The sequence below is a fragment of the Ictidomys tridecemlineatus genome, chromosome 12, assembly GCF_052094955.1.
Source record: "Ictidomys tridecemlineatus isolate mIctTri1 chromosome 12, mIctTri1.hap1, whole genome shotgun sequence".
NCBI classification, from domain to species: Eukaryota; Metazoa; Chordata; class Mammalia; order Rodentia; family Sciuridae; genus Ictidomys; species Ictidomys tridecemlineatus.
This window is the reverse complement of record NC_135488.1, coordinates 103,990,367-104,016,224: the sequence shown is the minus strand read 5'-3', so window position 1 is coordinate 104,016,224 and position 25,858 is coordinate 103,990,367.

The window sequence follows — 25,858 nt, the reverse complement described above, 5'->3', positions numbered from 1 at the left end:
TTTTCGTCCCTCCTTTTGTCCCATATCTCTGTAGGACACAGAGGTAACTATATATGGACAGACTGCAATGAGCTTGGCTTGTTCAGTCCAGCCTCACTCTGTTCCTAGGAAAGGGGAGAGGAAGCTAAGGAGGGTACAGGAGGGTACTGTCTGCTTTATTAGAATAGCCACTCTGCCATTTAGCCCACACATGATGATGGGTGGACACCAAAACATGTCAGGCATTTGTCACCATCACAGAGATGGAAGGAATGACCAGGGCTCTTGCACAGGAAAACACACATCCCACCTCTTCCAGAGCCACACACCACGTGAGAACATTACTGTGATGCTGTGTTCATCCTACAGAAGCCCTTCTGAAATGCCACAAAGAGGTTTTGAAAGTCCTGTTACACCATGGACCAGATTGCCAACGCGTCATGTGTCCCAGATCTAAAGGAAGTCACCTTCTAACCACCCCTGCCCAGTGTCATGTCCTAATGACCTCTGAGATCTCTGCGTCTCCCTCCATTACAGCCTCTTTGCCAGATCTTCTGTACTTGCCAGTCTCAGCTTCCGACACAGGACATCCTGAAAGGCTGTCAGCCCTAGCCCAAGACTTTTCAATTTCAAGGGCAGAAACATCCCTAGAAATAACTGTCATCTCTGTCCTTTCCACTGCTTTATTATAACCACCCACTGGGCTTTTCAATGGCTTATCCTCAACGAGGGATTTTCTGTGGAAGCAACATCCACATCTAGCAGAGGACAGCAGCGGATGAAGAGGCAGTACAGTGTGCTGGCCACCAGTGTGGTGCTGAAGTGCATGGGGCCATGCATGGGCAGAAGAAGCTGGGGCCCCAGAGGCCCTCCTCCTCCAAAGTCGGGTCCCGACACTTGCTCACTTGGACCTCGGTTTATCATGCATTGTACATCAGGAGCGTTTGTGTTCCTTGCACCTTCTCAGGCCGTGTCAGAACCGCTGTTTAAAGTATTTCCTTGGATATTTAAATCATTTTAAACATGAGGCTATGAAGAGGTTTGGTCCTTTATATTCCTCTAAGTCACTAGGAGCAGCTTTGAAAATGCATTCAAATACAGTGGGGAGTAGCAGAAGATGTAAAAGTTGGAGATTAGGTTAAATAAATCCTCTAATTTTAATTTTGCTCATCAGGAAGAGGGAGGACATGGAGGAAGTAAGAAGAGAGATGCATTATGTTTCTATTGCTGCCATAACAAGTTAACACAAATCTATAGGCTTAAAATTCACAAACTTATCTGACAGTTCTGGAGGTCAGACATCTGATACATGTCTCACTGGGCTTCACATCAAGACTTGTTCCTTTAAGGAGGTTTCAGGATGAAGCCCGTTGTCTTGCCTTATCTAGCTTCTAGAAGGTACCCTCGATGGCATGGTCTCCTTCCTTCTTCACTGACAGCAATGGAGGTTCAGTTCCTTCAGGCAGTGAATTACTCTTCCACAGCACATCTCCCTCTGACTTGCTCTCTTCCTCTGCTTCCTCCCTTTTCTTCTACTTTTGAGGACCCTCCTGACCACAGGGAATTTACCAAGATAATCTCCCAATTTCAGGACAGTGGATGAGTAGCAAAAATTCCATCTGCAACCTTAGCGCCCTTTGTATGGGGAGTCAACGGCCAGTGTCTCATTGGGAGACTTTTCTTCCTGCCCAGGGGAATCTAAGCCACCATAAAACTTAAAATCTCAATAATTACTGAATAGCAGAAATATATTTACAAAAGGCAAAGCCCCTGGTAGATCTAGTCCATATGGGTCCTGGAACTAGACAAAGAAAAGATGGCTCTTGTGATTTATTTAAGGGGGTACATCAAAGGCAGGACAAGGTTTCAAGGGCGGAGTCACTTCCTGATGTCTTGCAGTCAGCAGGTTGATTGACATCTTGGCAGGTCACACCATCTCAGGTGCTATGTGGGCCACAGCAGAGTGGGATAAAGATTCTCATTGTCCCTGGGCAATTGGCCAGAGAAAATGTCCACTGGTCATTCCCAAACACCAGATGTCTCTATACACTAAGCTCCCAGGTGCAGTGATCCACATGCAACCCATGGACAGCTCCTGACACCTCTGCCAGGTAATCTTTTATTTTTGCAGTTTCCAGGGATCGCAACATGGACATCTTTAGGAAGGATCATTAGTCTGCCTCCCAGATAAGATACAATTACAGCTCTGCTCAGCCACAATTTAGCAATCCTGGTATCAAACTTACTTTCAGAGTGGTTGTTCCACCTTCATTATGGGTCTGCTGAAGTCCTAGCCCCGTAAGCTGAGCAACACTCAGTCCCAAAGATGTGGTATGAAAGAGCTTTGAGGACTGAGACAGATCCCTGTGGAATTCACTTGAAGCACAAGCTCTCTGAACTGCTCTCTTCTTAACCAACTACTTATTTAATGAACCCTCTCTGTGTCTTGGGTAAATCATGTTGACTAAGGACCCAGCATGCTGAAAGCTGTCTGCTAGTTGGCTAATTTCTGATATATACTAACATCATCACTTCCACCAATTGAGTTGGATGCTCAGCCATGTCAGTTGTGATTGTACCCAAACCTATTTATGCCAGTTGTATATGCTCTTGCAATTATGTAATTTAATTAAATGTCACATAAACCAATGAAAGATGAACATGAAGAGAGCTGTTTTTATATATACCGAGTGGAACGCCTTGGAAAGACTTGATAAAGATGAGTCACTTTCTTAAAAAGAGGCAGGCAAATTAGATGGTAAAACAGGAGCAAAGGATAGGAAATTAAATCATAAAAATCTTAAAGGATTTGGCCAAAAAGCAGAAGTGGATTCAATAGTGGGTAACTTGAGAAGGTGAAGAAACTGAAAGAACTAGGAGTGAGGCAGAGTTGAGGAGAGCCCTGGAGGATTTAAGCTAGCAGCACAAGTGTCCTAGCCTTGCTTTTATGGCTTGAGGAAGGAGCGGGTTAGGTCTGACTGACGTGAAGATCATCCGTAATCCACCCGAGGGTGGACTCAAGGGTGGTTTGAAAAGTGCTGTACAGATAGAAGGATTATTTCTACAAGGCAAAGGTGGGCAAAGCAGCTCTCTCTTGGTCACAGTAATTATGGTTCCCTCAAATCCCCCCTGTCTCCCTGCCAGGGCTAGCAGGAGTCTTGGAAACTCCACTCAGTTTGAAAAGTCTGTTGCCCTGTGTGAGCTCCAGCTGACAGACAGGGCCATTGAGATAATGCTTCTGAAAAACTACTTCCAGAAAATCCCCAGCTCTTGGCTTGCTAACCTTTCCCCCTCCAGAGACAGTTCTTAATTTGGGAAGTACTGAGGCCCCTGGGGTGTGAGATTTTCCAATCTGATTGTCCTTCTTACTCATGAGCACATCCAGAGGACAGGATAAATATTTCATTTAGTTAAAGCCTTAACGCCTTCCAGGCCCTTGTGCCCACATACTAAAAGAAATCAGACCAGGTTCTTAATAAATGCAAGGCAGTGGGAAAAGGCACATTTACCCATCCCTGCCTTTCCTCCGTGGGCTTTCTATCAGCTAGAACACAGAGTCTGCTGTCTGCAAACCTGAGCCAGTGCCTGCTCTAGTAGGAGGGCCGGTCACCGAATGAACCAGAGTCCTGCCATATATTGCAAATGCCACACAAAGCACATGGAATCGATTTCCCTAACCCTTCACCAACCCTGGCCCTAAAGAAGGCAGGCAAAGTAACAAGAGGGCTAACAGAAACAAGAGGTGTGATGGCATGTGCACGTGTCAAGAAATAGCTATGTTGATATCCTCTCCATACCAAGAGACTTCAAGCTAAAACATGAAAGTTGAAAGAAGGAAGTAGTGACACAACTTCTCAAATAGTAAAGCAAGTCAACCACCATATTTTAAGTTGGTAAATCATACTTAGGTTACTACTAGAAGAATTAGAAATAGGTAAAAGAAGGTGTCAGGCAAGGGAAGAAACACCATCAACTTTTAAATTTCCACTGTGTATAGTCAGGACTGATGGCACTTGTATGTGGATAATAAACTGCCTAGAAATTTTACATTAAACTTTAAAAAATGGGTCCATCTGGAGATGAGGAATGGACAGAGAAAAGAATGCTTTTACTGTTTTGCTCTTTTAAACCCATGTAAACCAATGAACAGATATTCTTACTAAAATGAAAATTTTAAAAAAACCAACAAGAAGGGATTATACATGTAAAGGAGAGTATTATGAAACTTTCAAAAAATTGTTGTTGTGGAAGACTAGTGGTATTGAAAATATGGGTAATAAGTGACCACACTGCTAAGAGCTTTAAGTCCCATTCACACACAAGTACACTGGATCTGATCACATTCAAATTAATTCAGGGATTTAAATTTTTTAAATTACTTATTTTACCAATTATAATTTTTTTAGGAAAATCTTTCTGGAACTAATGAAGTTAAAATAGCACTTTAAAAATTATAGAAAAATCCTCATTTTCTCATCCCTTAGAGATAACGGTCTAGTATACAATCTTGCAGATTTTTTTCCATGAATACATAAATTTTCACTCTACCCACATACATACAGATTCATATTCACATGAAATTTTCTTAAACAAAAATGGGATAATATCATTCCTACCTGTCTAAAAACTAATAGAAATGCTTCAAAAACATGTGCATCATTCCTACACTGGGGCCTTGTTAATTTTTTCCAAATTCTTCTCGGTTTGTAATATGAACTGCTTTAGTGAGGGTAGTGTTTAAAATATTATCAAAATTATAAAGACTTTGGAATTTAGAATGAGTTCAAAGGCAATTAACTTAAAAAGCCCAAAAGGCTTTATTGAGTTAACAGTAAGTTTAAAAAATGAAATTAATTTTAAACCATTGATTTTTTTCTAAAAGAGTTAGATATTTAAATTGTTTTTTTTTTTAATTTAGTGTTTCAACTCAAAAAACTCAAATTAACTCAATTTAGCTTTTCTATAGTGTTTGCAAATAGATCTTAAACTCTATATGGCCTAGACACCAGGAAATGTCAACCTCCTTGACTTTCTGTCTGTCCCAGAGAGTCTGCTACTATGGTCATAGGCCTGGGAGACAGGCGGTAGGCAGAGACCCCATTAAGTTCTTGAGACTCCTAATGTACCACTGAGTGTGATGGTCCCATGCTATACTCCTTTAGCAAGGATGGTATTGAAGTTTTAGGTTAATCCTTGTTCCAGAAGAATCTAATGTTGGGAAACCTCCATTCTCCAGCCCTAACTGTAGCCAAACTCACAAGCCCAGCGGCGCTGGCATAGTATCTGTGCTTGCCGTTCATTTGCTTTCTCTTAGGGGAAAGACACTCTCTTCACTGAGAAGTAGAAGGAAGAGAACCTGAGTCCAGTGACCCCTCCAGGACACAGCCACACTATGTTCCTGCATGAGAAGTAGAGGATCACACCCCTAAATGAAGTCACAGTGTGGGGAGCCCAGGCACCTGTGATCCACGGAAACATTTATTCAACCCGTCATAGAACTCACTGCACTGGGAACATTTCTATCTGTGGATCAGCTTTTTGTATTCTAGCCCTAGAACCCTCTAGGAAATCATGCATGACATTAAGACACTGATCTGACCCTGATGGGACTCGGTTCCCTAAATGTGAAATGAGGACAAAAATGCCTGTGTGATCTCATTTTTCTTAATGCTGTCTTGACCCAGTTTTGAGGCCCTGGCTAGAAGCTGGTCAGTATCCCTTCTTGAGCAGTCAATTGAACCTACACCCAAACCATTACCCTTGTTGGACCCTCACACTTCCAGGCCACCTATACACATACCCTAATCACCCCAGCAAAAATCTCCAGTTTCTCTCCCTTAATCTGTGTCTGGCTTCATTACATCTCACCTAAAGTTTTATGGCCCAAATAATCTGTTCTGCTAAACTCCAAGATCAATGTGGAAACGTATTAATATGATAATGGATGTGAAAGACTTTTGAACAGCTGGAGGGATGGCAGACAGGCAATTTGGTCAGAGACGCCTCTTCCTTAGTGGAAAGACCACATCAGTTGGCAGAGGAATTCTGGTAGACATCACTAGCGCTGGTCAGTACTGAGGTCTTTCTATCCTAGACACACCGGAAGTTATATCCCTTGTACCTGCCTAGAGCCAAGTAATTATTTCTGGCCAATGGCTGTGAGTAGAAATGACATGCTTCACTCCCAGGCTGAGGCAGTAAAAGCCCTGAAAGACATTCTAATTCTCTCTTCATTTGGCAGTGGGCATGGAAACCGAGTATGGAGATTACAGAACCACACGTTTGGACAGCCTGGATAATGGATTCAGTGCATACTTGAGAGGCCCTGAGGGTTGATCTGACCTCTAGCAAATTTTGCATGAATAAGAAAAAAACTTAGACCATAGCTCCAAGCCACTGGAATATGGGGTATTTCTTCCATAGTATAATGCCTCGCCTAATCTATACAACACAAACAAACAAGTCTAGTATTAAAATGTCCTGCCCAGTATCTAGCTTAAAGCTATAAACAAATAGGGAAGTTAGCCCACAATTCTCCAATATGTAGATAGAAGTTACTAAAACCAGATAGCCAGATATTAAGTTGAAGAATTTTCCAAAGTAATAATTTATATATGGACAGGAGAAGGAAGATGATTTTGAGAATCCTTATTAAACAAACCAATGTTTCATTGTTCACATTGTAAGCCAACAGCCAAAGGAAATCAATGAGAGACCTTCAACAACAGCTAAAATAAAGTAACGGGTACCAGACTTGCCCTCCATCCATAAATGATTAGGAAACACTGTACAGGAAATACGAAACAGTTGCAATTAATTATAAACACATAAAATTGGACCAGAAGCTCAGGATTTTGACCATGAAGAAAAGGAAACAGAACAAAGTGAGCTTTATAGCTGTCTACGTTCCTCGTAGAGGCACTCTGGAGACTACATCTCAAGAGAAGAGAAACCAATGATCAGTTTTGAGAGGTGAAGCAGTGAAGCTGTGCAGGTCAAAGTGCCCCAGAGGATGCAAGAGAAAAGCTCCACAAATCAGCATGGGGCCTCCCCGTGTCTTTCACTGGATAGTAGGCTGCTCGTTCCTAGGATGACATTCCATGAAGACCAACAACGACTCAACAAGGGTAAACCAAGTAAGTGGACAAGCTGATTCAGGACTGGGAGACACTTGAGCCTCCAGAAGTCAAAATTGTAAGATTTCACCGCTCATCCAGGACACTCAACTGAGACCCCCCAAAGACCACAACTTAAAGATAAACTTAGCCCTGGAGTGACGGCCAGCTGTGTGTGCATTCAAACAGACAAGCGACAAACAAGGTCCTTTAGAAAATCAAAATGGTCAAGCTAATCTGTAAATAACTTTATTGCCTAACAACTAAAATTTAAACACTCTTTAAAAGAAAAAAAAAACTCATGTATTCTACAACATAACAAACAATATTAAGCATCCAATCAAAACTCACTGGACATAGAAGCAAAAATATGTGACTTAAAATCAAAAGAAAAATTAATTGATAAAAATGTAACTGGGAATGATATAAGAAATAGAACTAGCAGAAGAATGTTTAAAGGAAACACACATACTTTTGAAAGGAGAGTAAAGGGAGCTACCCAAAGAAACAACCACAGTTTTACCTTGGAAAAATATGATGATTGCAAAGAAATTTCCACCAGAGAGGCTTTAAAGCAGATTAGATGCTGAGTTAAGAAGATCAGTAAACACGAAGACATAAGAATTATGGTAAACAGAGCCGCGGATGGAAAAAGAATTCCCCAAACAAAATAAATAAATAAGTAAACAGAACCTCAGTGACCTGCGTATAATGAAAGTCAGAAATAAAGGATGAAACCTAAAGATATGTGAAGATATAATGGCATCCCAAATTGTCCAAATTTGATGAAAACTATTAACCCACAGTGCCAAGAAGCTTAATGAAACCCAAGAAATATAAACACAGGGTAAACAGTACCAAAGCACGTCATAATTTGTTTGCTATAAACCAATGATACAGAGAAAATACTAAAAAAGCAGAGCAAAGAGATAACACATAAAAGATCAAAAATAAAAAGGAACACAGATTACATGTCAAAACCAATGCAAACAAGAAGAAAATGGAATAACATCTTTAAAGAACTCAAAAAATTAGTCAACCTAGAATTATATTCATTCCACAAAAATACCAATAAACCTAAAAATGAAATAAAGGTATATCCAGTCAAACAGAAGCTGAGAGAATCTATTGCCAAGAGAAAAAATTTTACTTTAATAGCTAATAAAGGAACTTGAAGCTAACCTTGACATAAAGGAAAGAGAACCAATAGAAATGATCAAAATATTGATAGATATAAAAGATTTTATCTCATTTTTCAAATTAACTTTTAAAGTCAAAAGTAAAAGGTATGGTGGGATCTGTAATATATGTAGGAAAAATATGACAATAATTGGACCAATAACAGGAGGAAGACAATGAAAGTGAACTATCTTAAGATTCATATAGTCAAAGGAGTATAATATACTTTGAAAGGAGACTATGAAGTGTTAATTTGCAAATATTGAATGTCAGAGGGTGGTTCTTGAGCTTTGGAATATAGAAGATTCACTGAGAGGGCTTAATAAGACAGACTGCTTGGTCATACCAGCAGAGGTTTTGATTCAGTAAGTGAAGAATGGACTTTGAAAGGCTATAAATAAGCCAGATAGGCAGAGAATGGATCAGCAAGTGCCAATGTCCTTTGACCAATTTTAAAAATCCTTGCTATAGAGCAAGCTTCAACAGTAAAGATAAAATTGAATATTTTCAAATTACCAAATTAATCTCAAGAAAGAAGAAGAGTAGGAAAAAAGAAATGAATGTGTGTGTGTGTTACAAGCAGAAAACAAAGAAAAGATGGCAGACTTAACAAACCACAATGATACCTACACTAAATATAAATCAATTACATTGAGACAGATTTTTTTCTAGACCAGGTTACAAATCCAGACCCAATTATGCTGTCTCAACAAAAACTCACTTTCAGTACAAATCAGATATAGTAAGAGTAAAAAGGTGAACAAGTATATTCTATGCTAATATCAACCGTAAGAAAGCCTTGATGATCTTAATTACTCACTAGAATAAATATGAAAGCATCTAACAACAGAACCTCCAAATATAAAAGCTGACAGAACAAAAGTAAAAGCACAAAAATCTATTATTATATTTTTAATTTTCCACATGTATAATAAAGCTAAAGAAAACATGAGCAATGTTCTCATGCTGCTTGACCAAACTGACATTTAGAGTGCATTATAGTCAATAATTACAAAGCACCCATAATTGTCAAATACACATAGAACAGTCATCAAGAAAAACTATACTCTAGATTAAAAAAGCAAGTATGATATAAAAGGAATGAAATCATATACAGTATACTTTCTGACCAAAACAGAATTATATAGGACTTAATAAAAAGAAAGAAAGAAGAAGATGGAGAAAATCTCCAAAGATTTGCAAATAAACACATTTCTAAATATTGCTTGGGTCAACTTATAAATTAAAAGGAAAATTAGAAAATATTTAGAACTGAATAAGTGAAGAGTGACTTGTCAAAATTTTTGAGATGCAATAGAAGCAGTGGTTACAGTGAAATTTACAGCATTAAATGCTATCTTACAAAATAAAAAGTGCCTGAAATCAAGAGTCTAAATTTTTACTTTGATATTCTAAAGATATGAGCCAATTAAACCCAAAGTTAGAAGAAGAAAAAAAGAGATAGAGAGACAAGAAGAAAGACAATGAACTAAAAATTATAGCAAAGAATAGAAAAATAACAGTGAGATTAAAAACAGGAGAATCTTAAATCTCAATAAAATTGTTTAAATGCAGAAAACACAAATTACCAACATTAGAAATGAGTAGTTGTATATCATTTTTCTTAGACACATTTAAAAATAGAATACTCTGAATAATCACATGGCTGTGGATTTGATAATTTTGATGACACTGGCAATTTTTTTTAAAAAATACAAATTGCTAAAAGAGCAAGAGAAAGTAGAAAATATGAGCATAGATAGATAAGACAATTAAATTTGTATTTAAACACTAATAAGGAAAACTCCAGGCACAGATACCTTGATTGATAAAGTCTATTAAACCTTTAAGAAAAAAATAATATCATTTGTACATCAAGACTCTTTTAAGACAGAAGATAGATGTAATAACATTGTGTAATTCGTTTTATAAGGTTGGCATTATCCTCATACCAAAACTTGATAGGGATAGCATAAAAAAAGAAAACTATAGACCAATATTGTTCATGAATACAAATGCAAAATTCCTCAACAAAATATTAGCCCACAAGTACAACAATATGTGAAGCCACAACAAAGCAGGAATTATTATTGTAAGATTGATATAATGTTCCAAAATTTATCACTATAGTTTATCATATTCTGAAAATAATGGAAAAAATGGAAGATCCTGAAAAATAGATGTAGCAAAATCATTTGACAAAATTCAATACCAATTCCCTTCTTCAAGCCTGATAAAGAGTATCTGTGAGAAACCTTGAGCTAACATAATATTTACTAGTAAAGGATAAGCTCTTTCCCATAAAGGACAAAAGCAAGGGAAGGATTTCTGCTTTCTCAGTACTAGTCAGCACAGTACTTGAGGCTTAACCTGCCCATTTAGGCAAGAAAAAGAAATAAAGGCGTGCAGACTGGAAAAGAAGTAGTGAGAATCTCTATTCATGAGTGACAAAATCTTATACATAGAAAATCCTCACAAATCTACATAAAAATTCTAGAACTAACAATGAGTTTAATCAAGTTATTGGAAACAAGATCAATATATAAAAATCAACTGTATAGTAAAACAATTAGAGATCAATTTTTTAAATTTATTTTAGTTGTTGATGGATCTTTATTTTATTCATTTATTTGTATGTGGTACTGAGAATTGAACCCCGTGCCTCACATGTGATGCAAGCCCTCTACCACTGAGCCACAAACCAACCCCTAGATACCATCAAAAATAGTATCAAATGTATCCTGTATGCATGTTTGAACTATCACACTGAACCCCATCAGTATGTACCATTAATACATGTTAATCAATTAAAAAAACAAGAAAATTAAAATTCTCAAAGGTAAATTTAACAAAATTTGTGCAAGCTTCGTTTGCTTAAAACTATAAATTGGGCTTTGAAAATTAAAAACGGCAGGGTACAGTGGCACATGCCTATAATCCCAGCTCAGGAAGCTGAGGCAGGAGGATCACAAGTTCAAAGCCAGCCTTAGCAAAGGCAAGGTGCTAAGCAACTCAGGGAGACCCTGTCTCTAAATAAAATACAAAATAATACTGGGGATGTGGCTCAGTAATTGAGCACCCCTGAATTCAATCCCTGGTACCCACACAAAAAAAAGTAAAAATGACTAAAATAAATGGCTAGAAATTCCTTGTTTGTGGATTGATTCAAAATACCAGTTCTCCACAAAGTGATCTATTAATTCAACTCTATCCAATCACATTCTCAGTAGAATTGTTTTAAGAAAGATATTTGATTCCTAAATATCTATTGTGTGTGTGTGTGTGTGTGTGTGTGTGTGTGTGTGTGTGTGTGTCAGAGAGAGAGAAGGGGGGAAGGGGGGGAGGAAGGGACAGATAGAAAATATCTAAAACAATTTTGAAAATAAAAAATAAAGGAATTACGTAATTGGTTTCTAAATTTACTATAGAGTCATAGTAAGACACAGGAATAGGCAAATCCACAAAAACATATTCAAAACATTAGTATACATATGCATATATGATCAACTGATTTTCAGAGAGAAGGCTTATTGAATGGGGAAATAATCATCTTTTCAACCAATGATGCATGAACAACTGACTAACCATATGGAAAAAAAATAAAAATTTACCATTACTCCACACCAGACATAAAAATTAATGTGAAATGATCATGGTCTTAAAACTAAGTGTGAAAACTTAAAACTCTAAAACTTCAGAAGATAGTATAGAAAAAAATATCTTCATTATCTCACCAGCTCTTTGTAAATATTAATCAAATACCATATGGAAAATTCTTAGTAGTACTTGAATTATAATACGCTAGCAGCACATGGTAGTTGGGGATAAGGTAATTCTTGTTATATAAGATTTTATCACATTATTCATTTCATCTTATATCAACATGTGCTACCCAGAATTCCTGGGATTCTTATAAATTTTCTTGCATTTTCCAAATATTTCAACAATGCCTTTAGTATTATAATATATTAAAATTCCTAGAAAAAAAGAAAATACATAGAAGTGTTAAGTTATATTGCCATTTTTTTCTTTCTTTTTTTTTTTCATTTCATTTCTGTTGGAAAACTGATGGAAATGCAGAAAGGATAAAGGAGTGATTACTTTCAAAGGCCTAGGGAAAATAGGGATCAGTTTAAATTTGGCCCAAATTTACTTTCACCTGCAAAGTTAGAAAGGAACTGATGCCACCACTTTGAGCATTTGAGAAAGTAGGAAATTCCCATCAGGCTCCTGGATGATAAGACATGAGCAGCGTGAGCGGATCGACTTCCTCGGTGCATCTAAATAAATTCAATTGCTGACCATCCTCGGTGTGTATGTTGTACCCAACATTCAGGTTTATTCAACAATTTATTTACAGATTCCAAATTTATTGAAACCCATTCAACTGTTGACAGGCAACAAGCAGATGGAGTTGAGGATTAGTGAATTCAAATCATCAGCTCACAAATGGAGAGAATGGACGCAATGGAGGAACAGACGGCATTGTTGAAGATAAAACGAAAGGGTAACCTTTACACACCAGCATTCTACTGCTGGAAAGTTCCAAACACTGACAAAAACAGTTGGCTGTCCATCTGGCAAAGGTACTTAAAATTAACTTAAATGCAGACTGCTATTTTAAGATACTGATTTCTTTCTATACATGTCCAGTCATTCATACAGAGGCCTCAAAGTCATAAATCTCACAGAGAATCTTGGTGAGTTTGCTGCTGAAATATCTTCTGCAATTCTAAAAGCTACATCTGAATCACTTTAAAATTGATACAGGTTGTAGGTAGTAACTAATGTGAGCCATTTGTGATGAATTCAGACTATGAAAATGTCAGATGTTAGACTATAAGGTATATATGACTGCATTTAACAAGTTTTTCTTTTCACACAATGATTCTAGGCTTTTAATAAAATATTTTAATCAATAATAAAATGCCTGACCAAAGCTATTAGCCTGAGCATTAGAAGGCTAAAAGGTAATACTATCCCAATTATATCATAGCTGCTAAAAAGGCATGGAAGCAATTAGCCTGGAAATATGGCTAAATTACTTAAGTGTTACCTTGAATAAACCAGGTAGCAGACACACCAATTTCCAGAATTTAAATAACAATGGACCCATATAACCGATGCACAACTGGTTGGGAAACCCTTTTGGGTCCCTTGTTTTGTCCCCAAAACATGCAAGTTTACAATCTTGTTTGCAGACTTACAGACCAAGCAGTGTGATGTCTTCTACACCTACAACGTTTTTCTGTAGATTCATCTCCTGGATACTAACTTTATTCTAGGCAAAGCAAACAGAGCATCCACCAAAACATCCACAAGTTCTTTTACATTCACACCCTTCCTTCAGTTGGCTTGGAGCCATAAAACTGGGTTCTGGACAAGGGAACAGGAGTAAAAGTGATAAGCCACTTGGCCTTACTATTAAAAACATCTTATCAAGGGCTCTTCCAGCCCTTTCATCCCTTTCTGTGGTAATGCTTAGAAGTCATGGGGTAGCTACTGGATAGAAGCTACCTGGGACTCAGAAACTCCTGCTTGGAGAAAAAAAAAAAACTTAGAAAAATGCCCAGAAAGATATGAACATCCTCCTTTTCTTTGTTATAAAGCCACTGGGATTTTGAGATTCATTTGTTAATGCAGCATAGCCTACTAGATCCTGACTAATACAAAGCTAATCAAAGGGCCTTTCTGTTTTGACTATAGCATAGTAGACAATACTTTTGTTTCCTTTTATGCCTGATATGTCCCTGAGAGATTTCCTTTACAAAGCAGAACATTGCTTGATATTCAACCAACAAGAGTGCTCTGATGTGTAAGAGTAATTTCAGCCACTTTCAAAAATTTAGAATAATTTAACCTTGCATTTCTGTAGTACTTTTAGCTTTTTTCATAATGCTTTCAGGTACACATTTTTACAACAACTGTAGAACATTTTTTAAGTGTGTAAAATCCCAGCTTTACAACTGAACAAAGTGTATAGCAGCAGGATGTTCAGTGCAGTGTCCAGTAGCCCAGCTGGCCAGCAGCACAGATGAGATAGTCTGCTACCTTCACTCCTGCAATCAAGAAACGCTTCGAGCTTTCAGCCTTGTTGCAGATTTTTACAAGCTTCACTTTTAATAACCTTTCTCCATTGCATTCCTGACTTATTACCTCCCTGGCTCCCAGCGCTCTTATTTATATGCACTCTCATTCCAGCTGCACATCCCAATGTTTATGCTGCGTTTACTGTGTTGTCTCCTAACTAGAGTCCATTATCTGCTGAAACAAGAAGGATGTTCACGAATAAAACACATCTTGCCTCTGGCTGCCTGGCTAGTGGAGCCCATCACAGGGGGCAAAGATGTATCTCTGCTGCCAGGAGGAACCTGCTGTTTTCATGTGAGCGTCACCTTTGGTGAAGAACTGGCTCCAACAGCAGGAAAGGGACTAGAAGGCTGACAGTATGTGACTTACTCCAGGAAACCACACCAAGCACCTTTTCAAAGCCTCACTTCCAGGCACGCTTTGCCCTTTGACCAGGAACCAGGGCTCGGGGTAGACAGATCCATTCACAGCAGCTGAACAGATTCTGTCGGGGAGGTCGCATCTGTTGTCAAATTGGCTTAAACAGAAGAAAGACCTTATAAACATGGCTGAAAAACACTTGACCTAAATTGACTATATGGAGTATTTAACATTGCTCAAAGTCAGGTTTAAAAGCTATCCACCACTCGCTGCCTGGATCACCCATCTGGCCCCTTTAGAATAACAACAAGGCAAGGGGCCGTTTGGGCAGCGCAAGAGGCCCTGCAAGGAGGGGCTGAGACTCACAGGGCCAGTGAACCCCTCCTTTGTCCCTTCTACCAGGTGTTTCTGGCTGCTATGGAAAGTGGAGAAATGTAGGTATAATATAAAGCCTCTTGGCTTTGAAGTTAGACAGTTGTGTTTTCAAAATCTTAATCAATGCTTAATAGGTGGGTGATATAGGTCAAGTCATTTAACCTCTGTTTGATTTGGTTTCCTCAGACATAAAGTAGAGAATAAGAATAACTACCTTTACTGAGTTGTTTAAGGACTAGAAATGACGCATTCAAATGCTCTGCTCTATTTCTCAGCATCCCTATCAAAGTCATCTGCACTGCACCAATCCCTGAAAGCTAACAGGACTCCTTTACAGGGAACTGAAGTCCAGTCCAGCGCAGTGTCCAATACTCAGTATCCTATGTTATTTGTTGAATTAAATCACACTGAATTGTGCCAGAATTTTATGTCCATAGGCAACATCCTTGGTTTGCTTCACTGGTTTCTATATTCCTCTAAAAATTAAGTTTGGTTTATTCCTGCCTAAGGCTTTTGGGCATTTTAATTGCAATTATGAAGTGTATAGAACTTTATGTGTATGAAGAATTTCATGTTTGGTCATGTTTTCACATAAATATATTAATATCATGGTGCTATTTTTTTTTTAAATCGAGAACAAAACTGATAGGTCAGAGTTTTATCTGTATGTGCACATTTTGGTCTGTCTTCTGTGCAAGAGGGGAGAGTCCAAAATTGCAGAATATTAGTGTCATGTCATCTAAATCTGTCACAGGATCTTAAGATTGGAAGGGAACTTAGAGGTCATCTAGTCCTACCCCCAGCCCAGGCAACATCTGCCAGCTCCTATCAGGGAACCTGTGAACAGCTCTGGCTCCACAGGCGCTGGCACCAACCCCAACCCACACTGCCAGGCCCTGGGGCAGCAGATGCCCACGGCTAACAGGGGGGCTAATAGGCCTGTGCAGACAGTGTTGACCACAGTACACCAAGGAGTCCTGCCTGGTCATCTCCATCCCACAAAATCAAATGGGAATGTGCAAGGTTTGTGGAATCTGATATGCTTTTAAGGCACAGAGCCCTAAAGTACAAGTGTGTGTGTGTAAACACATACGCGCATCCAAAGACCTGATTTCCAACTGGAAATCACAGTGAGGATGAGTCCTAGGCTCAAACCACCGTGTAGTTTGGAAAAAAATAATAATAATCTTTTACTTGTGGAGGTCATATATTACTTTTTAGAGAATATCTGCTTTGTTTATTACCTAGACATTATCTACTGAACACTTTCTTTAAGAAAATGTGTATTCGAGCACATATTAGTAGTGCCCCTTTGATGTCCTTGGGAGGGAAGGGTGAAAATGCAGTTAAATCCTACAATTGAGGTAGTCTAAGGCCGAGTCCAGGCAGTGACCCCATGAGTACATGAGTCTGTCCCTTCAGTGTCTCAGGTTCAGCCTCAGCCACCACAAAGCTAGGCTCCAGCAATAGCTCCTCACTCTTCTGCCTGCCCAAAACTCTTATCTACATTTTAAATCACTGTTGTGTCATAGGGGACATTTGGATAGCTATAAAATAGTTAAATTCCGAATTTTTGCTCTGAACTGAACAGTAAATAGTTTACTTTTCAAACAGCACAATTTTTGAAGCTTTTATTCTACTCCATCACTGTGTTAAGAAAGCTGTCAAGTTTTGGAATTTCATGAAGAAATGTGAAGTGGCCTTTGTAAGCTCCAGAGGAGCCCTGTGAGGCCTGACATTCTAAGTGTGATGGCTCTATTTACATATATATTGTCCTCCCAAGGAAATGCTGGAGGTTTGGATTTGGGATTCCAGTACTTGAACCGGCTTGGCTGTCATACGGGGCCTTGTCTTCCTGATAACTTCTGAATGCACTCAATGGCTCACTCACTCCTTCCTTCCTTCATTCATTCAGAGTTTATCATTTTATCTTTGCTATCTATTGAGGTTGGGCTCCTCTGCTATCATTACAGAGGGTAACGGGGTCAGGAGTTGTTTATGATAGAGCACAGATATATAAATAAATAAACAGGTCTTCTTCTTTCAGTCAAATAAAGAAAGTGCATGTACTTACACTTCACCCATAGTTCATTGGTCTGAAACCGCACAGATCTGGGCTCCTTCTACCAGGATTCTCAAGGAAACCAGCTTGCCTTTCCCCTATGATAAACGTTGGCTTTGTCCTCTGCCTCCCTTTTCCTTGACTTGAGCTTTTGGATTTGGCTCATTAACCACAGTGGACAAGTAGAGCAATTTGTTCTTGCCCTTGGTTCAAAAAATAGGGATAAAGGGAGAAAAGGAGGGAACAGGGTTTCCGTGAGTGGCACCCAGGAAAGAAAGTGTTCCATGTGTGTTCAGTACCAACTGTGGCCATCAATAACTCCGGCAAGATCTCCTGCAATGACAGTAATCCCCCAGGCCCTCCCTCAGTTGGTTGGTGTCTGAGCTGGAAAACGGAGCAACTGATGAGCCCCACTGCCTCCCTCAGCCAGTTGCCACGTTAGAAAGAAGCTAAGAGAAGGGTCCAAGACACAAGAAAATTTTTTATCATTTTGTAATTTCAATTTGGGATAGAGTGTTGGCCACTTCCTTGCCCTTTGTGCTGCTTCATAGTGATCACGAACAAAAATTAAGGACCACAGGGAGATGTGCCTCCTACAATGAATTATCCCAAGGCATATATAATGGGGATCAGGGTGGCAAAAATAAACCATAAGCTTCCGCTGGGAATAAAGCACTATGAGACCTGTATTTTGGAAGTTTCTGGGATAGCACTCCCACAAGGCTTGTTTCTGCATGAATACTTGAACATTTTACAAAGAAACAGAGGACTTGTATGTGAAGAGTGAGAATCTTAAATCAAACTATAATTTATTAAGCTTTTTATTACTTTCCACCACTTGTCCTTCTTTAATTCTCCTTCATCATGAATATCTACCCAGCTGTGGACCAAAAAATGAAGAGGGAAGAGTCTGACCAACATCCATTCATTCATTGGGCAAACAGATACTGAATCTCACTTCTGTATTTAGTGCCAGGGTTGGCAACGAGAACAGCGAGGTATAAATCAAAGGCCCTTGCCCTGAGTGACTGATAGGGTATCTGGTTTCTAGAGAGACAAAACAACAAGAGGAGCCATGCAGAGGACCAAAGGCTATAACACCTGCGTGTCAGGTGCAGGGGACAGAAGGCAATGGCACAAATATCCTATAGCCATACTTTATCCTTGGTGACCACAGAATAAGCTCACATTTTCAACTTGGCTCTTCAGTGCTTACATACAGGAGTGGAGAAAGCCAGAATTTCAGGTCTCTATGTGGAGGAAGAGCTAGTGAGAGACGCTCAAAGCCTGCTCCTATCTGTGACTGTGAGAAAGCAGCATGGAGGGCCATTTCCAACAGGCCACTGATGGATCAGGTACAATCTGAAAGCAGTCTGGTCGTCGACATAGTGGGCGATTGTGCTAACCTTTACATTTATGTATTTTTAAAATCACACAGAGTGACAATGGAGATGGGAAGTCTTGCAAAACCTTCATGAAGGCAGGAGTATTTGGTTTTAGAAAAAGCATAAAAGCTGAGAAAAAGTATATCCAGGCAAAAGGAAAGGAGAAAATGGCATTTGCAAAGAAATAATAGACCAAGGCAGTTCTTCCTGTGGATGCTCAAGGAGGGGCCTCCTTCCCTCAGGATCACTATAGATAAAGGAAGATCCCACTAGGAGCTAAGACCTTAAGGTGTGCCCCCCACAATAATGTTGACAATAAAATCAATATTATTTTCCTTTTGCATAGGATTGCACCTTAACCTCCTCCAAAGGAGGATTCAGAACATTTATTTTATAAATATTTATGAAATGCCTATGATAACTCTGGCCCTCCCTGGGTACATACTGATGGGGAGGGAGAGGGCCAGGGTGAGAGTGATAGATCTGATAGAGGGCAATGCAGAGCACAGAACCAATGGCCCAGGCGTGTAAGCAGACGTGTTCACACCTCTGCAAACAAAGGCAGTGGATAATAACTGTGAAATGGGGAAAACAAACCAAGTTCTCAAGACTACAGAGGTTGGAGGAGATAGAGGCAAATTAATTAAATGACTTGAAAAATGAGGCAGGAAAGAGGGCATTAGGCATTCCAGGAAGAAAATACGTTATGTGGCAAGGCATGGAGCCACAAGAATGACATACATTTGGCAACAATAAGAATTATAGTTTATATTAGGAACTAGCAGAAAAGAAAGATTAGAACCAGATGTCAGAAGGTGTTAAAATTCAGGATAAGCTTAATTTCTAGTAGGCAATGGGGAGACGCTGAATTTTTGTAAGCAAGCTAGTGACTTAATATGGACGTGTCGGTAGTATGGGATAGAATGTTGTGCAAGGAGCAGAGGCAGAATGTCAGGTGAACCACCATTTTCCAAGTATGAGATGATGAGCAATGTACCATGGATCCAGCTGCTGAGATAGAGATGAGAGGTACTAATTGAGAAATGATTAATGGTGGTGATCTAACCCATGCAAGAGATACTGAATGAAACAGAATGTGTGAAAAGGATATCAAAGAATGGGAAAGAGCAAGAAGGCAATGTCTGTCCTTGACAACTTAGTTTAAAAGGCTAAACATGACTTAAAAGAGTTTGCAGCAGCATTGTTTTAGAGGGAGAAGGGACAACACTCACAACAGCCCGAGTTACGAAGATGATCATCTCCAGGGGAAGTTGACTCTCACCACTTCTTTTCCCCTGAGCCTAACCAGCCATCTCATCTTCCCTCTACACATCCCAAAGTCAAGCCAAACCTTTCTAAGCAAACTTGGATGCTCTTCCACGTAGAGTTCACTCAAGGCAGCCAGGTCAGTGTGAGATGAAATACCAACTCAGCCCAAACCTGTTCCTGAATATCAAAACAGCATTTCGCAGCTACGCAGGGCTCTATGGGAAAGCAGGCAGGGCATGTGTCCAGTGGGAGACGGGGCAGTGGAAAAGAACTACATGGAGCCAAATCTGTCTGAGTGCCTCCTGGTCCTTGCCTGCACTGTTTGGAGCCCTGCTGATGACCTCAGGCATAGAAGATGATGCCCATGCCTCGGTCCTGAGCAACCCAGGTATTTATGAATTTTGCTGGGGTTCTATTCTTCCTGTATGAGAAAAGTAATTTCCGTTCTCAACAACTCTTTCCTGGGTCCTTCCAAGGAACTAACTTCCACAAGACCGCAGGGCTCTTTCCCTTTAACTTTGAACACACACAAAGTCTTAAGATCTCCAAGCAGGCTTGGAGTGCAACTCTTGCCCCAATTTTCAGGGGCAGCAGCATGCAGCTGTCTTGCAAGAAGCAAGTCCCCAGCAAACCCAGAGCCCTACAGAAGCTTCCTGACCACGGCAAGACAAGGAGCTTTATTGACTTTGGAATGATTAATTAAAAATGTTCTGAAATCAATGAGCCTGGGGATCTAAATAGTCAAATAATAGAGAGGGTGGTTCCTTGCTTTGTGTTCCAGGTGATAACTAGGCATCAGTCTTCAAATGGTTTCTCAAACACCGGCAGGGCACATCTGCAGAATCCCCATCATAAATAAGTGGCCGCCTCTCTGAAGACAACACTGGGAAGCAAAGCTTACAAAGATGACACTTAGGAGCCACAAATTAATTCTTAAGGCTGGTTCTGTTCTACAGAGTATCGATATTCAAATCCCACCAAGTTTGTGCCTTCTTTTAACTTACCATCCCAATTAATGACTGCATTGGTTCACCTGTTAGGAGTGTGTCTTCTTTAAGCTAAGACAGATTCAATTACCTCTGAGATGCACTATTCCAAAATCAATGCAATTCGGTGGAAGAATAAGAGGTTTTTTGTTTTTTTTTAATTTACTCATTAATTAATAATCACTATTAAATGAGTGCCTACTATCTCCAGTGTACTAACCTAAGTGCCAAGGAATTTTTTTTAAAACAGGTACACAACCAATCTCTGTCTTCAAGGTGAGTACAATCCTGCAGGGGATAAGAATTATGCAAGGAAGTTAGAACTGTGACTCAACAGCCATAGGAGAGTAGAATTAGAACTAATAATAATAAGGGCTGGGGTTATGGCTCAGTGGTAGAGCACTTGCCTCACATGTTTGAGGCACTGGGCTCAGTTCTCAGCACCACATACAACTAAATGAATAATATAAAGGTCCATCAAAAACTAAAAAAAAAAATTAAAAAAGAAGTAATAATAATAAAACATATGTACAACAAATAAAATGTTTATCATATAACAGTGTGAGCCACTACTGTTCTGAGTATTTTAGATATGATCACTCAATTAACTCCCCAACAACCTGTGTGGGGGTGCACAATCTCAATTGTAAAGATCTGGAAGTGAAGGTTTGTGGAAGTTAAGTTAACTTACCTAAGACCATAAACCTAGTAAGTGACAAAGCTGAGTTTAGTTGGAGCTAGATTTTATACACTCTAGCTCCAAATTGCATGCTCTTAAGGACAATATTTTTGGTCTTTGGGGCTAGTCAACTGCAGTGTGGCATAGAAAGTTCAGGAAGACTTTATATAGAAACCAAATAAGATTTGGATTTCCAAGTGTGAAGAGAAGGACAGAAGACATTCTAGATAGGATGAAAAGCATGAGGCACATTGTTGGGGGCAGAAATAATTCTGGAAGACAGAAGGGCACTGTGACTAGTGTGTGGTCCCACTGCCTGGCTGTGGATCCTGGTGCTCCCACTTACTAGCTCTGTGACTTTGAACAAGTCCCCTTTGAACAACAACCTCTCTGTTGTCTAGGTTACTTATTATAAAGTGAACATTAAAATAAGGTATAATAGAAAATTGCTAAATATTTATAAATCTCTTACAATAGTGACAGTGTCATATGAAGCTGTTTCAAATGAGTATGTATAAAGTTTAAGGGCACTGAGACACTGACCTCACTGAAAAGCTCAATGATATTCAACTGCTTCATAGAATGTGTCTTTCTTTATAAACTTCCCCTTTAAGGACCATTTCTTTCGCAACCCAGCATAATCTATGCTTGAGGATAGAATCAGAAGACAGTTCCTGGTCAAATGCCATCATATAGGATACCAGTGCAACGGACATCAAAATAACCACAAAGGTTTACACATAGCCTGTATGCACAAAGCACTTTGAGTTTTAGTTAGTAACTTAAGAGAAGGAGAAGAAAGTACAATTAGAAAGGAGGCTTCCAAATGCAACCAGTTGCAAGCAAAGCCTGTGGCTCTATCAGGCCCGTGCCTGGCTTCAGCCCAGTGCAGATGTGGCCGATTTCAACACTCAGAGCACTCTTGGGACTAAGGGAATGAGTCAAGGGGGTCAGGAGCCCTTACCAGCTCATTAGTGCTATCTCGATTTAAAAGAGAGATTCCCAAATCCCAGGAGGTGGCTCACTGCTTGGAACAAAACCCAATGCATTAACATCCTAGTATTCCAAAATGATCCCTGAAGCCCTGCAGTTATGCCGATGGAATGTGATTTATACTGAGGTGAGTGCTGCCAAGGCCCCGGCTGGGGAGGCAGCCTAACAAGGGAATAATTAAGAATGCAATGACTTTCTCTATTTTTGAACCTCTCAATTAAATAGGAGAAGTGCATTCTCAGGAGTCCTGGGCCCCTAGCCTAGGACCTAGCTGACCTCTCCACCGCCACATGCCTGTGGGTTGCAGACCTAGTCTGTCACCACAAGAGACCTGGCTCTAGGCAGCCCAGCAGGCTTTGCAAAGTGCCCCAGAGGCCATCTGCAAAGCCTAGTCTTTCTGAACGTGCTGCCTTCAACCTGAGGATTAACCCAGGAGATGATCCTGGATCTAGCTCCAAAGCTGCTGCGGTTTCTTTGGGGAGGTAGAGTTGTGTGTTGGAGGGGATGGACACACGCTGGTGAAATGAGGAGGGGAAACAGAATCCACACTATGCAATGAAATGGTCATATGCACCGTTTGAAAAATCATCTCTGGCTCAGGGATATTACGAGTTAGGTTTTCTCTTACATTCTCCATAGCACCCTGTGGCTACCACAATAGCCCAGAGGATGTGAGTGAAGAAACAGATCAGGAAAAGCTCTCTGCAGTCACACAGACCATGGTTTGCCTCCCTAGTGCTGTGAAATTAGAAAATTGCACTACGCATGCTCATGAGTTTCCCATCTGAAGGCGTGTTCAATTAGACATCTAATGACTACTATTTCATCTTAAGAATCAGTCAGTGCGTTAGTCTAGACAAGCAAATTGCCAGAACAAACAACCCTCGACTCAGGGGCTGAGCACAGTACTAATTGCTTTCTTACTCTCTGTGTAGTCCAACATGGATTGTGGGGGCCTCTGTTTCACACTGTCATTAAGGGACACAGGTCCCTCAGCTATCATGGGTCTCCATGCCACCTCCTAGGACCTCTGTACCTTATGCTGGTTCCTCCTTGTTCCACTGGCAGACTGGAAAAATTAAAAGGGTTAGGAGTCAAGTATGGAAGTGACACATGCATCCCACCCAGGTTCTATCGTCCCATGGTCCCACCTATAAGTTGAATACATTTCCATGAAGGGAGCAGGGAAGTGTAGTCTGTCTCTTTGTACATGAGGAAAGAAAACTCATGAGGCCACAGTTAGGGGACTTCGTGCCGGCAGCAATATCTGAGCTCGGAGGACGTATGTCCATGCAGGCTCCCCTATCTCTCAAGTTAGAAGTAACCTCAAGGTCTTTTCAGTCGCTATCTCACAATTCAGCAAAGCAGCGAGCTGAGTGCCCAGTAATTGCTTGGAAAACATTTGGTGGTTGATCTTAAATGGGATCTACAGGAAAATGTAGCAGCCAGGGAGGCTGAGGGTGGGAGCTGGGCCCAGAATCCAGAGCTAGAGCATTGATACTGCCTGAGTGGGTGTCAGAGGGACATGGAGGATGCCGACTTAGTAACTAATGGAGGGAGGGAGGAGGAACGGGCCCAGTTCTGTGCAACTCCTAACTGTGTTAGGAGGATCCTGTGTAGCACAAATATCCAGCAGACTTCTTAGCTGAACGTTGTGTGTATTTATTTATTTATTTATTTAAAGACAGAGTGAGAGAGAGAGAGGGGGAGAGAGAGAGCGAGAATTTTAATATTTATTTTTTAGTTTTTGGCGGACACAACATCTTTGTTTGCATGTGGTGCTGAGGATCGAACCCGGGCCGCACCCATGCCAGGCGAGCGCGCTACCCCTTGATCCACATCCCCAGCCCCATGTTGTGTGTATTTAAAGGTAACCTATTTGGTTGCATGAGTCAGGGCCTGGAATACATCATCTGAATTATATATAAATACTTTTTTATTGTAAGCCCATGGTTGCTCCTGTGTATGGGGTTAAAATATTTCCACTTTGTAATTTAAAAAAAAAATACCAAATCATTTTGAGTGATGTACTGATGGTTTTTCCCGTGAGTTGTAATCTTACGATGACAATCAGTGGCCTTCAGGGCTCATTTCATTCCTCTCCCATTTTCCTGGAAAGACCTCAGCTACTGACAGGGAGTACATGTCTTGTTTCCAGGACCTCAGAAAAGGATGAAAGGCTCTCAGAGCTGGGAAGGTCCATGGCTGTTCAATTCTGCTGAGACTCACCAAGAGGAGACGCTCCCGGGTCAGGGCTAGCAGCAAGAATCCACCGCCCTGGCCCGTCTGCTTCAGGTTGTCCCTTTGAGACTCCACCCTCACTGCCAGCTCCTGTATTGATCAGCTAGGGCTGCTACAAAAATAGCACAGATTGCATGGCGTAAACAACAGAAATTGGTTTTCTCGCAGTTCTGGAGGCTGGAAATCCAAGGTCAAAGTTGGATTGGGGTGAGGCTTCTCTCTGGCTGGCTTACAGCCCTCTCACTGTGTCCTCTCCTGGCCTCTTCTCTATGCCTAGGGGCAGAGGGAAAGAAATCTGGAGTCTCTTCCTCTTCTTATAAGGACACCAGTCCTGTAGATTAGGACCTACCCTATCACCTGTTACTGAATACAGTCACACAAGGGTTAGGCTCCCCAAGTAAGGGATTAAGGACACACACTTGAGCAGCCCCTCACTCCTGAGGACCACCTTAAAGCCCCAGTCACAGGATGAGCTGTGTGGACCAGGCCACTGCCACCTAGGTGTGCTCCTCCCCTCAGGGTGGGGTCAGTGCCTGAGATCTGCATGCAGCCTCTCAATGGCCATCTCATCAGCCCATCAGTTGGTTCTAGATCCTTCCCCTCCTCCCCTATGGAACCCTGAATGCTGAGCTGTTGCCAAACAGTCTTTCATGAGTTGAGAAATATCCCATCCTTGCCTCCGCCTTCTTCTCTGCTGTACCCTGGGAGAGCAGGGCCACAGCAGGCTGCCTCAGGATGGCCACTGAGGATGTCAGCCCTGCTCCAGAACAAACCGTTCCCGTCATGACGTGGGGCTGTCTGAATCAGAGTCCCATGTCCTGGTCTTATTCATCACCTGGTGGAGATCTGATCTTCATTCAGCAGCTCTGGGCTGAGGTTGACGGACCCACCTCATGAGTGGCACAGCTCTTATTTATGCTGTGGGCAGAGACGGGGGAGGAGACATGACTCCCGATCTCCCTGTGGAGGCTGAACCCTCCTCTTGGGCCATGTAGCACTCAGGGTTGCCTTTCCTCAGTTTGAGATCAATCTAGGACTGGAAGGTGGGAGGCAGGGAGGGGAGGGAGCTCAGACTAGAAGACCAGTGTTCTGTTTGCTGCTGCCACCATCCATTTCCTGTGGCTCTGCATAAGTGACAGCTTCTG